This window comes from Saccopteryx leptura, chromosome 6 (assembly GCF_036850995.1).
Source record: "Saccopteryx leptura isolate mSacLep1 chromosome 6, mSacLep1_pri_phased_curated, whole genome shotgun sequence".
Classification (NCBI taxonomy): domain Eukaryota; kingdom Metazoa; phylum Chordata; class Mammalia; order Chiroptera; family Emballonuridae; genus Saccopteryx; species Saccopteryx leptura.
Window position 1 is genome coordinate 27,216,844 of NC_089508.1, and position 13,250 is coordinate 27,230,093.

Genomic DNA, 13,250 nt, shown 5'->3' on the forward strand with positions numbered 1-13,250 from the left:
TGGACACGGGGGCGCAGCGTTGGACCCTGGGTGGCGCTGGGCATCTCCCCGGAGTCGAGGGCGCACAGGGAGCGGGCCCGAGGCGTAAGAACGGAGGGGGCGCGTCTGGTCTTGCAGGAATCTCGCAGGACCTGCCGGAGAGAGGAGCCGCAGAGCGGCGGGGCCGCTCCCGACTCCCTCTAGTGGCGAAGGCGCGGATAGCCCACCTTCGGGAGTCCGTAGCGGGTCCACCTTTCTCAAGGCATCCAGCAGAGGGATACCTTGGGTCCTAAAAGGCTTCTTCTAACAAATGTCTGACTCCTTAGAGAGAGCGGCTTTAGCTTGCATGTCAGTCTTTGAAAATAAAAATGCCAGGAGGGGAGCTTATCGCAGGACTTCTTACCCACGGCTGACCCAGCCGGAGCCCAGTGGACCTCCGGGCGGGGGGCGAATGCTAATCAGCCAGTGCGAGTCCCCCAGGAAGAACCCGACGGGGGTGTCCGTGACCAGGCACGAGTCACTCCCTTTCCTTGCTTTGTTTTCTCGTGGTAATCTGACAGGTGGACTAGGTGAGCGGTTCCCTTTTTGGTTTGGAACAACTCTCGCACATGTAAAACAACTCCCAGGTTTCTCCAGGCCCCAGCGTAGTGCTTTCACTCCCCTCACCTGACGGAGGAACCTACACAATGATCCCAAACTATTAGGCACTCAGCAATGCTTTCACATGAGGTGATCCTTTATTAATGTCAACATCTATATGTCTTAAAATTATTTTTAAATAAACATTTTAGAACAGTTTTAAATGTACAAAATAAGTGTGACAATGGCACAGCATTCTCATATACCCTTCACCCAAACTCCCCTATGATCAATATCAGACATTAATATGATATATTTGTTACAATTAAAGAAGCAAAATTGATGTTACTCACTAAAGTCTGTGCTTTATTCAGATTTTCTTCATTTTTTACTTCATGGCTTTTTTTTCTTTTTTCTATTTTCTTGAGAGAGAGACAGGGACGGAGAGAGATGAGAAGCATCAACTCATAGTTGCGGCACCTTAGTTGTTCATTGATTGCTTTCTCATATGTGCCTTGACCAGGAGGGCTACAGCAGAGCGAGTGACCCCTTGCTCGAGCCAGCGACCTTGGGATCATGTTGACGAATAACCCCATGCTCGAACCTTGGACTTCAGCATCCCAGGTCGATGCTCTATCCACTGCACCACCTCTGGTCAGGCTACTTTATCCCTTTTTTTCTGTTGCAAGATCCCACCCAGGATTCCATATGACATTTAGGTTTCATGTCTCCTCAGGGTCTTCTTGTCTGTGATGATTTTATATAATAAAAAAAAATAAGTAAACACTCATGTTATGGAATTCTGTCCAGCTATTATTATACATTCTGATCTAGAACAATCTCCAAGACAATATTAGTATGAAAAGGGAAATGCAGAACAATATATTTTACCTTCACTTGTGAAAAATAAGTGTACAATTTTTTTTTTTTTTGTATTTTTCTGAAGCTGGAAACGGGAGAGACAGTCAGACCAGGATCCACCCGGCACACCCACCAGGGGCGTCGCTCTGCCCACCAGGGGGCGATGCTCTGCCCCTCCGGGGCATCGCTCTGTCGCGACCAGAGCCACTCTAGCGCCTGGGGCAGAGGCCAAGGAGCCATCCCCAGCGCCCGGGCCATCTTTGCTTACATTAGTTTAGTTATAAAAACTGTACGTAGACATTATCTTGATAAATAATTCATTAAATATAACAGTATGTACAGGTGTAATGTATTTATTGAATCTCTCACTCACTTCCTGGGCCCCTGCACTGTTATAATAAAATAATTGACCAGCCTGACCTGTGGCGGTGCAGTGGATAAAGCATAGACCTGGAACGCTGAGGTCACTGGTTCAAAACTCCAGACTCACCTGGTCAAGGCATGTACGGGAAGCAACTACTACCAGTTGATGCTTCCTGCTCCTCCTTACCTCCCTTTCTATCTGTCTCTAAAATCAATAAATAAAATCTTTAAAAAAAATCATCGACCAGCCCTGACTCTGTGAGGGTGTCTGAGGGGTTGAGCGCCCCTGTGGCTCTACAGGGACACTGGCCGAGCTGGCCTGTCAGATGTGTTTTCACTGTGGGCACCCAGGCCCCTCTGGCTGGGGCGGGTCGGTGTGTATCAGGGCACAGGGACACAGGTAGAGGTCGGAGACTTGCTTAATAAGAAAGGCAGGCAGGGACCAGAGCACGTGGCGCCCTTGTAGGACAGGACAGGATGGGCCCCAAGAAGATGGGAACCACAGTCCCTCTCCAGGGCTGCAGCCTGGCCATCTAGGTGACTTCACTCCAAGGCCACCCTCAGCTCCCCCACGTATGTCTCCTCCATTCAAGCCCAGATGGGTCTCCTCACCTCAACTGCAAAATTTCCTGGGGGATAAACACGTCGGGGCTTACAGCAAGTTTCACGAATGTGCCAGTTTTCCTGTGCGTACATGTACCCACGTCCATGTCGGAATGTAACAGGGAGAAACTACCTTCTACAGGTATTGCACAGGCCTTGCTGTGCGCTCAGCACAGGTCTAGGTGTTTGGGGGCACAAAAGAAAGAGCAGCAGGCCTGTTTCCAGAGGTGGGCCATAGAATGCTGTGATTTCATGGCTTTTAGGAAGGCTGCGCTCTCCCCTTCCTCTGGAGAGCCATCTGAGCAGCTTCCTTTGGTTTAACTATGGATTCAATCCCTGTGGCATCCAGCTCCCCTAGGGAGGCTCAGAGTTTAGGCAAGTCTTCCAAAGGTTCCCCAGAGCCCTACTGGGAAAGTTTCTTGGCATGATGTTGAAGGCCTCTGAGATCCCGCCCGTGCTCACTGTGCAGTGAGCACCTTCTTTCGCTGTGGTTCTGTGTACTCAGGAAATTTCCTGGACTCTTCGTGTCTTCCGCATGCCCCTGACCCTTTACCTATGCTGTCTCTCCTTTTTCCCTGGGAGGCCTCACGTGCCCAGGCCCCAGGGGAGGCAGCATCCACCTGCACCTTCCCCGCCCCATCCCTACCTTCTCAACACCAGGCAAAGCCAGCATCATGTAGGTACTTCCTCTCCTACCCCCCTGCTGTTTCTCACATCTCCAGAGCTCGCATTAATGGTTAGTAGCGTTACTCAACCATCTACCCTTTACACTGTGAGCTTCAATCAGTAGGCAAAATATCTGTTTGCTAAATCAGTGGTCCCCAACCCCCAGGCCACACACCGGTACTGGTCCGTGGGCCATTTGGTACCAGTCCACAGAGAAAGAATAAATAACTTACATTATTTCCGTTTTATTTATATTTAAGTCTGAACGATGTTTTATTTTTTAAAAATGACCAGATTCCCTCTGTTACATCTGTCTAAAGACTCACTCTTGATGCTTGTCTTGGTCACCTGATACATTTATCTGTCCCACCCTAAAGACTGGTCCATGAAAATATTTTCTTTTCTTTTCTTTTCTTTTTTTTTTTTGTATTTTTCTGAAGCTGGAAATGGGGAGAGACAGTCAGACAGACTCCCGCATGCGCCCGACCGGGATCCACCCGGCACACCCACCAGGGGCAACGCTCTGCCCCTCCGGGGCGTCGCTCTGCCATGACCAGAGCCACTCTAGCGCCTGGGGCAGAGGCCAAGGAGCCATCCCCAGTGCCCGGGCCATCCCTGCTCCAATGGAGCCTTGCTGCGGGAGGGGAAGAGAGAGACAGAGAGGAAGGAGAAGAGACAGGGGGTGGAGAAGCAAATGGGCGCTTCTCCTGTGTGCCCTGGTCGGGAATCGAACCCGGATCCCCTGCACGCCAGGCCGACGCTCTACCGCTGAGCCAACCGACCAGAGCCCATGAAAATATTTTCTGACATTAAACTGGTCCGTGGCCCAAAAAAGGTTGGGGACGACTGTGTTAAATGACTGAGGGACTTAACCAGGGAGGGGCAAGATGTCTCCCAGCTTTCAGAGGTGAGGCTGCGGACCTCCATTGCCCCAGGAGGCAGGCAGAGGGTGTGCTGTGTCAGGGTCGAGGTAGGAGGTACAGAAAAGAAAATTGGCAGGTTGGTTACAGGAGTGGGGAGAAGGGACAGAACTGGCATGGGCATGGTGGCATTTGACTGTCAACGGAGGCACAGAGCTAGCCAGTTGGACCCAGCCTCACGCTGCCTGTGTCCAGGTCCAGGGCCATGGTTGGCAGGCACCAACTCGCTGCCCATGGGCTGCCTGGGGCCCCCCTCTTGTTTAGACTCTGCAGCCCAGTACCTAAGGGGGAAGGGTCCTCACTGCCCTCTTCTTCCTGGTGGCTAGATATGTGGTGGTCCCCTCTCCTGGCACTTCCATGTGGTCCCCACGTCCCTTTGTATGAGAGGAGAGGGAGACCCACGCACTACACCCTCAGTGCTGCTGGCGGTGGGAGGGGTGGAGGGGGCTGCAGCCAGGACACCCCAGCATCCAGCACCTGCCGTGTCCTCGATAGCCCAGTCCTGTTTTTCAGGGGTGCACTGCAGCCTGTAGGCTGCCCAGGGGCTCAGAGTTTGGGGACACATTACGTAGTTCTTAGGTGAGGTGCTTCTGGGCACCCACCCACCTCCACTGTCACTACTAAATCCATCGAACACTTACCACGTGCCAGGGCTTCACAGGCACTACATTTAATCCCCACCAAGACCCAATAAGGTCTCTTAAAAAATTATTCTCTTTTTTTTTTTAGAAATGAAAACTATGGCTCAAAGAAGGGAAGTCCCTTCCTGGGGTCACAGAGCTCACAAATGGCAAGGCGGGGGGACTGGAAGCCAGCTCCGCCCGCCCACACGGGCCTGACCACTGGTCCTCACTGCCTGGCTCTTAGCCTGGCTGCCAGCCGGCTGGAACAAGTGCTGGCTTTTCAGACAGAAGCCCTCCTCTCCACCGTGGTCATCCTCTGCCTGCAGGCTCTGCACCTCCCTCCCATGAGGTGAAGTCCACCCAGCTGCCCAGAAGGCCCACGGAGTCCCCGTGTCCGCGGACCGTGGTGGGCAGCGGGCCTCCGCGCCCCTGCGCTAACGGGAAGCTGCGCGCCGTGGGGGGGCGGGCGCGGTGCACAGCGCTGATCCTAACCAAGTTTGCCAGCCCAGCTTTTCTCATGGCTCCCACACAATGGCCTGCTTTGTGCCCACCTGCCGATAATGCTTAATTAGGCGAGGAGTTGATTAATTTGAGGTAATTGACAGCTAATTAGAGGCCCACAGGCTCATTAACTTGACATCTTGTCTTCCTGAGTTGCCTGAGAAGGGTCAGGTGACGGAAGGAAGCTGCCGCGTCCCCGTCCCAGCCTCTCAGGCTGAGGTTAGCACCTGAGCGGGCTCCACAGCGCAGGTGGGCAGTCCCAAGGCCGCAGACAGGAAACCAAGGCAGTGATGGACGAAGGTGTGTGTGTGTGGGGGGGTGCCTCGACCCAGGGAAGGAGAGAGTGAGCAGCAATGGAGGGCTCCTGGCATCCCGGCAAGGCTGGAGGGAGACGGGGAAGAAAATACCTGGTATCCATGCGGGGAGGAGGGACAGGAGGAGGGAGGTGTGAGGGAAGCCTGTTGGTAAAGAGCACAGGCTTCGGAGTGAGACAGACCTGGGGTTGAAACCGAGCTCAGCTACTAGCCATCTAGGTCCGGGACCATGAATGAATGAGGTCATCTTTAAGCCTCAGGCTTCTCATCTGTAAAATGGAAATAATAGTGGCCCCCTACCTCACGAGATTGTTATGAAGAGTCTATCAGGCCCTGGAATAGAGGATTTAGACCAGTCCCCTGGGCTAGGTGAATGGCTGAGTAAACCCTGAGCACTCCTGGCAGCAGGAAGGAGTGACAAGAAGAGAGAGAGTGGGGAGGGCAGCACGGAGAGGCAACGGAAGCCCCCTCCCAAGAGGAGCCATTGTTACTCTGTGGAAAACCTGTGGCCTGATAACAGCACTTTTGGGGTGTAGGGAAAAGACCTCATGGTTACAACTGTTTTAGTGGAGCAACTCAGCAGTATATATGAAATTACATATGATATATTGCATATTAAAATAAAAATACGCGTGGCCTTTGACCCACCAATTCCCTCACCACTAATCTATTCTACAGATATGTTTGTATACACACACACAATTAAATGCAAATATATATGTTCATCATGGCCTAGCTTTACGGGCTGGAAACAACCTAAATGTCCATCATAGGGATGAGGTGCATAAATTATGGTGCATCCATACAGTGGGAGCTGTGTAGCCATTAAGTACATATGAACATGCCTGGCCTGTAGTGGCACAATGGATAAAGCATCGACTTGGAATGCTGAGGTCGCAGGTTTGAAACCCTAGGCTTGCCTGGTCAAGGCACATTGGGAATTGATGCTTCCTGCTCCTTCCTCCCTTCTCTTTCTCCTCTAAAATGAATAAATTAAAAAAAAATTTTTTTTAAAGAGTCCATATGGCCTGACAAGGCGGTGGCGCAGTGGATAGAGCGTTGGACTGGGATGTGGAAGACTCAGGTTCGAGACCCTGAGGTCACCAGCTTGAGCGTGGGCTTATCTGGTTTGAGCAAAAGCTCACCAGCTTGAACCCAAGGTCACTGGCTCGAGCAAGGGGTTACTCGGTCTGCTGAAGGCCCGCGGTCAAAGCACATATGAGAAAGCAATCAATGAACAACTAAGGTGTTGCAACGCACAACGAAAAGCTAATGATTGATGCTTCTCATCTCTTCGTTCCCGTCTGTCTGTCCCTGTCTATCCCCCCCCCTCTCTGTCTCTAAAAAAAAAAAAAAATTACAAGAGTCCATATGAACAAGATCCAAGAGAAAATAAGTGGGGAAAAAAGGAAAGATGTAGGGTAGGATGTCACTCCCACAGGGTAGGGAGTCACTCCCACAGGCTGCATGTAGTGGCCCGAGGGTCAGGGGATGGGAAGGCGATATATTTTTTACAATCTGCTCATTTTAAATATGGTTTGTATTTATTACCTTTTCAAAAAGTATTTTAGAATTAACAAGCAACAGAACCTCTTTTTTATTAGAGATTTTATATATTGACTTTAGAGAGAGGAGAAAGAGAGAGAAAGGGGGGAGGAGGAGGAAGCATCAATTCATAGTTGCTTCTTGTATGTGCCTTGACCGGGCAAGCCCAGTGTTTTGAACTGGTGACCTCAGTATCCCAGATTGATGCTTTATCCACTGTGCCATTACATGTCAGGCCAGAACCTTTTTTTTTTTTTTAAATAAATGAAATCTAACTTGAAATTTGTGTTTTAAGCAGAGTGGCTATGGTTGAACTACAGGTAGGGACAGAAGCATGTTAGAAACGCCAGTAGCTTACTTGGAATGCCAATTTCTTTTAGAAAGGAACACCTGAAGGACCCAGAATCAAAAAGCCCACCTTTGGCTTTGAGATAAGTGGCCAGCTCCAGCCAGGAGAAGCTTAATAATGGCTCTGGAATTTCATACAAATGCAATCATACAGTAGGCACTTCTGTGCCTGCCTTAACACTCTCCTCACTCTTATCTGTTAGTTTCACTCATGTTATTGTGTGAAGCACTTATAGGAGTTTCTTCATTACTAATTGGTATTACATAGAATGAATATGACAACTGATATATCCCTTCTCCTGTTGATGCACATTTGTTTTTTGTCAATTTTTGACTCACATGAATCAAGTTCACCACTTTTGCATGTGTCTTGGTGGATGTCAGCACTCCTTTCTGTTGGGTATATACTTAGAAGAAGAATGAATGAAGCCTGCGTATTTCTGAAGGTCACAAAGACTTGGTGATGCTACCTCTGAGTGGGAAACTTTGAGGTAGGGGAGTCACTTTGAAAGTCCCTTGGGGAACTATGTGCCCCCAGGGTCTGTGGAGGGGAGAGTAGCTCATCTCAGAAAAGAAAGGGGCGGGGAGAAAGTCAAGTGAAGAACCAGAGCATGGTTCTCAAATATCAGGGCCATGATGACAGTGACCTTAAAAGTGTGTCTACAAGAATGGAGATTGGGAGGACCAGCGACTACAGCTTTTTGTACGGCGGAGTATGCGTCAGAAAGAAGCAAGAACAGCCACAGGTCTCAGTGAACTTTTGTGTATTTTAATTTACCTCATGGAAAAGAAATTTCTTTCATTTCTCCTTCCTCCTTCTGCCTTTATTTATATAACTAACAGGGTTAAGAAAAGTGCTTTTAGAACCTAAATATCATATGCATTTCAAAAAGACTCTAAAGCTCACTATTTGCCTTTTCGAGCATCTCCCGCTCTGCAGAAGACTCCCTCCAGTCAGGCCCTAACTAGTCGCTCCCCTGACAAGTGTAACCACTGTTTTGTTTTGTTTTTTAATTTTAATTTTATTATTTTATTTATTTATTTTTAATTGAGTTTATTGGGGTGACATTGATTAACAAAACCATACAGGTTTCAAGTGTACAACTCAACAAAACATCATCTGCGCACTGCCTCGTGCGGTCATCACTCAAAATAAAGTCTCTTTTGGTCCCTGTTTAACCCTCCTCTGCCCACCTCCACCCCCACCCCGGTCTGCTGGCTATCATCACATTCTTGTCATGTCTATGCGCATATATATATATATAATTTTTTTGCTTAATCCCTTTACCTTTTTTTTTTTTAATTTAAGAAACAAGTTTATTTTACAAGTGAAAGTTTGGAAAAAATAGCATTAGTTTACAAAGTAATAAAATACCTCTCTGGTCATTATAACGGGATGTTTTCTATGATTGAAAAATATGACGCAGAAGTACAAACTGTATTTTTTTTGTGTGTGTATTTTTCTGAAGTTGGAAACAGGGAGGCAGTCAGACAGACTCCTGCATGCGCCCGACCGGGATCCACCCGGCACGCCCACCAGGGGGCGATGCTCTGCCCATCTGGGGTGTCGCTCTGTTGCAACCAGAGCCATTCTAGCGCCTGAGGCAGAGGCCACAGAGCCATCCTCAGTGCCTGGGCCAACTTTGCTCCAATGGAGCTTTGGCTGCTGGAGGAGAAGAGAGAGGCAGAGAGGAAGGAGAGGGAGAGGGGTGGAGAAGCAGATGGGCGCTTCTCCTGTGTGCCCTGGCCGGGAATCGAACCCAGGACTCCTGCACGCTAGGTCAACTCTCTACCACTGAGCCAACTGGCCAGGGCCAACCTTTACCTTCTTTCATCCAGACTCCCCAACCTCTCTCACCTTCAACAGCTGTTAGTCTCTTCTATAAATCTGTGCTTCTGTTTCTATTTTGTTTGTGAAATTATTTTGTTCACTAGATTCCCTATAGAGGTGAGATCATAGAGGGTAACCACTGTTACGGACTTCTATCATCATAAATAGTTTGTGCCTGTTTTTGAACTTTGCTAACATGAATTCTGACACTTGTCAACATTTACTGAGTGTTTATAATGTGTCAAACATGTTGCAAAATACTATCAAATAATATCTCTATGATCCTTTTAACAACCTGGTGACATTGGTACTTTTCCCTGTAACCAAAGACAAAACAAGTTTAAGGCTAAGAATGCTACCCGAAGCCACAAAGATATTAAAGTAACAGAGTCTGGATTCAAAGCAGAGTGACCAACTGTCCCCTCCTGGGAAAACCCTGAGTCCCAAGTAAACTGGACAGTTAGTCATCCTACTTCAAACTCAACTGGATTGAAAATACAGGCTCCAGATCAACAGGCTGGGTTCCTCACCTTCGGCTTAAGATTTCATTACCATACGTCTTGCCCGCATAATCTCATGGGTGATGTCTCCAAAAACCCCCGTGATATCAGGATTTTATCTGGTTCTGTTTGTTTGGTTTTTGGTTTGTTTCATTTTGAAGAAAGAGATTTTTTTGAGAGTAGATCTGAGTTGGGAAGGAACAAAATTATTTATATTAAAAGAGAATTCTAGCATAACAATCCATCAAGCAAGAATTTTTTTTTCCAGCATTCATGCACTATAAAAGAATTTCAGAATAGTCTCTGACTTCAAGATGTTTATGAGTTACTTGAGGAGTTAAGAGTAAGGCTTAGGAAATAATATTAGAGAATAAAAAATAGTAATAATAATTACCTCTGAGTGCTAACTATGTCCCAGGGGTTTTTATATATTCTATCTTATTTAATCTGCACAATTCATCTGTGAAATATGTACTGTTAGACAAGAAAACTAAAGCTGAGTAAGAGTAAGTGATTTGCTCAAGAGAAAAAATTATTTTAAAAAAATCATAGAGGCCCTGGCTAGTTGGTTCAGTGGTAGAGTATCAGCCTGGAGTATGAAAGTCCCGGGTTCGATTCCCGGTCAGGGCACACAGGAGAAGCGCCCATCTGCTTCTCTACCCCTCCCCCTCTTGCTTTTCTCTTTCTTTTCTCCTCCTGCAGCTATGGCTCAATTGGAACAAGTTGGCCCCGGGCACTGAAGATGGCTCCATGGCCTCCCCTCAGGTGCTAAGAAGAGCCCAGTTGCTGAGCAATGCTGAGCAATGGAGCAGAGCATCACCCCCTAGTGGGCTTGCCACATGGATCCCTGTCGGGGCACATGTGGGAGTCTGTCCCTGCCTCCCTCCTCTCACTGAATAAAAAAATAAAAAATAAATAAATATTTTAAAAAATCATAGAATTATATATACACTTAAGATTTGTGCACTTAATATTAATGAGTATCTTTTCAAGCAATGTTCATTGTATGAGAAATCATTGAAGATGAGGAAGATTTTCATTCCCCTGCTTGTGAATATCCGGTTTCCAATAGTTTGAGGCAAAGTTTTAAAAATGTGTTTTTGCTTGTTTTATTTTAGTAATGCAGGCCAACATGGACTTTTTAGCTTCAGTGATGAGTGCAAACAGGCACAGCCTCTGTCTGGGGAGGCAGAGCCCAGCCCTGCACCTCCAGGAGCTGACACAGGCCAGCGGGACATTGCAGCCTGCTTGGCCCCCAGGCCACAGACACTGTTGGCTCCCTGGTGCAGCTCCACCTTCTGGCTGCACTCAGTCCTGCCAGGAATGCATTGGGCACTTGTCCCCTTTGGTCCTACAGGCCAGCTCCTTTCTCTCCTCCAACACACACCAAACCTTATCTCCTCACTCAACCTCCTGACCCTGCCACCCACCTCTGCTTTCCAGGTTTGCAAGCCCCCGCCCCGAGGCACCTTCATCATTCCTTCCTGACACGCTGACTTTCATTTTCCTAGGATGAATCTCATTTGACAATCTCCTGCCCATATTTCTAAGCGATCTGGGTCTTGCTGTGCTATTTCTCTGTCCTCTCTGGGGTTTGTAATACCAATCATCTGCAGGTTTCATTAGCATGCTGTTTACCCCTGTCTTTCAGATCATTAATGAAGATGCAACGTGAGACACCAGTGCTCAGGTCCCCCCACCCCCATGGGTCCCCTCCCATGCCCTGTGCTGCTGGAATCATTATCCTTCTTGGCGTGACAGGGTCAGAACCAAACCAATTTGCATCAATCTTTGGTGATGTTGCGAAGTGTCACCTGCCCTGCAAACCTCATGTTTAACAATGCTTCAGCTGTGTCCTGCAGCGCTCCTCACCGCTTCCAAGGGCTGATCACATCTGGATGCCCCAGCTCATCTGGCTGAAAGCCCCACAGCAAACTTAACAATCAGAGGGGATTCAGGGCTGCACGTGGCTGACATTTTCCCTTTGTTTTCCTTCCCTGAGCTGGGCAGGAAGTAGCGCCTCTGGGGAACAGGCGCTACTTCAGCAGGACAAGTGCACCTGCTGAAGTGGAGGAGGGCGTGGGTGTGGCAGGCACAGATTTTCTTACTCCTCACAACATCTATTCTACTGAAGGACAATGGGGAGCAAGGCTCCTGAGGACCCTCCAAGGACTAGTCAGATGTCTGGGCTTGTATATGCCAATTTTTCCTCTTTGCAAATACATTAAGTGAATAGTTCACTATGTGAATGTGCTGTAACTTGCACCAGAGTTACACATTCAAAGGACCTCTGGGCCAGGGGGCTTTGGGTACATGGGCTGTGAAGGAAGTAGGGGATGAGGGTCAGCGGTAAAAAGGTGGCAGAGTGAGATAGATGGAGGGGAGAGAACAGGAGGCTACCAGCCCCCATTCTTCAGACGCCATTTCTGCTCTGAACCCATGCAGCCCTGTGGCCCTGTCCCGGGCTCTGCCGGTGGCCGCAGTCAGCGCCTCTCATTTCCACTCAGCCTCAAGCCACTGACTTTTCCAACTTGACTCTTCATCTGCTCCTTTGTGTGGAGCTGCTGGCTCCTGGGGCCTGGCTGTATTTGGGAAGGCCCCGGGATGTGACCTTCAGCCCTGATTGACCCCGAGGCCTCAGGCTGCAGCGTTGCATCAGGCCGCTCTCCATGGGCTCCCAGAGAGGGCGATGCAGAGAGGAGGCTGCGGGGGAAGCCCAGGCCTGTGAGGACCCTGCTCAGCCCTAGAAAGGGAGCTTTATGAAGAAGGATGGAGGGATTGGGAGGAAGAGGAGGAAGGAAGGACAGAGCAAAACAAGGAAGAGCATTCCTGTGCAGGGACTGGAATAGCGTGGATGCTCAGAAGACGTTAGGACCACTGAGTGAAGCATGATGATGTGAAGTTTGTGTCAAACTCACCATCAGTTCAGAAACCTGACAATGTCACAAAGAATACCTTTCCCTCTCGTATTAGCAACATATGCTCTTCAATGCCATTGACGGTGGTATCTGCTGTGTGTCCATACCCATGGGCTACCTTGGAGGGGGAAGGATAGGGCAGGGGAGGTATGCAGTAAACTGGCAGCAATCCTGAAGAGTTAGAGAAACAGGTGCTCTGCTTAACTGACTACTCAAAGTAGCCAAAAGTTATTATATATTCCCTGTAAATATTATCAATTTTTTAAAAATGTGTGTATAACAGCCTGACCAGGCGGTGGCGCAGTGGATAGAGCGTCGGACTGGGATGTGGAAGACCCAGGTTCGAGACCTCGAGGTCGCCAGCTTGAGCGCGGGCTCATCTGGTTTGAGCAAGGCTCACCAGCTTGGACCCAAGGTCGCTGGCTGGAGCAAGGGGTTACTCAGTCTGCTGAAGGCCAATGGTCAAGGCACATATGAGAAAGTAATCAATGAACAACTAAGGTGTTGCAACAAAAAACTAATGATTGATGCTTCTCATCTCTCTCCGTTCCTGTCTGTCTGTCCATCCCTATCTATTTCTCTCTCTGACTCTCTTTCTGTCTCTGTAAAAAAAAAAAAATGTGTGTATAACAAAAAATTAAATACATTGAGCCTGACCTGTGGTGGTGCAGTGGATAGAGCATCAACACAGAATGCTAT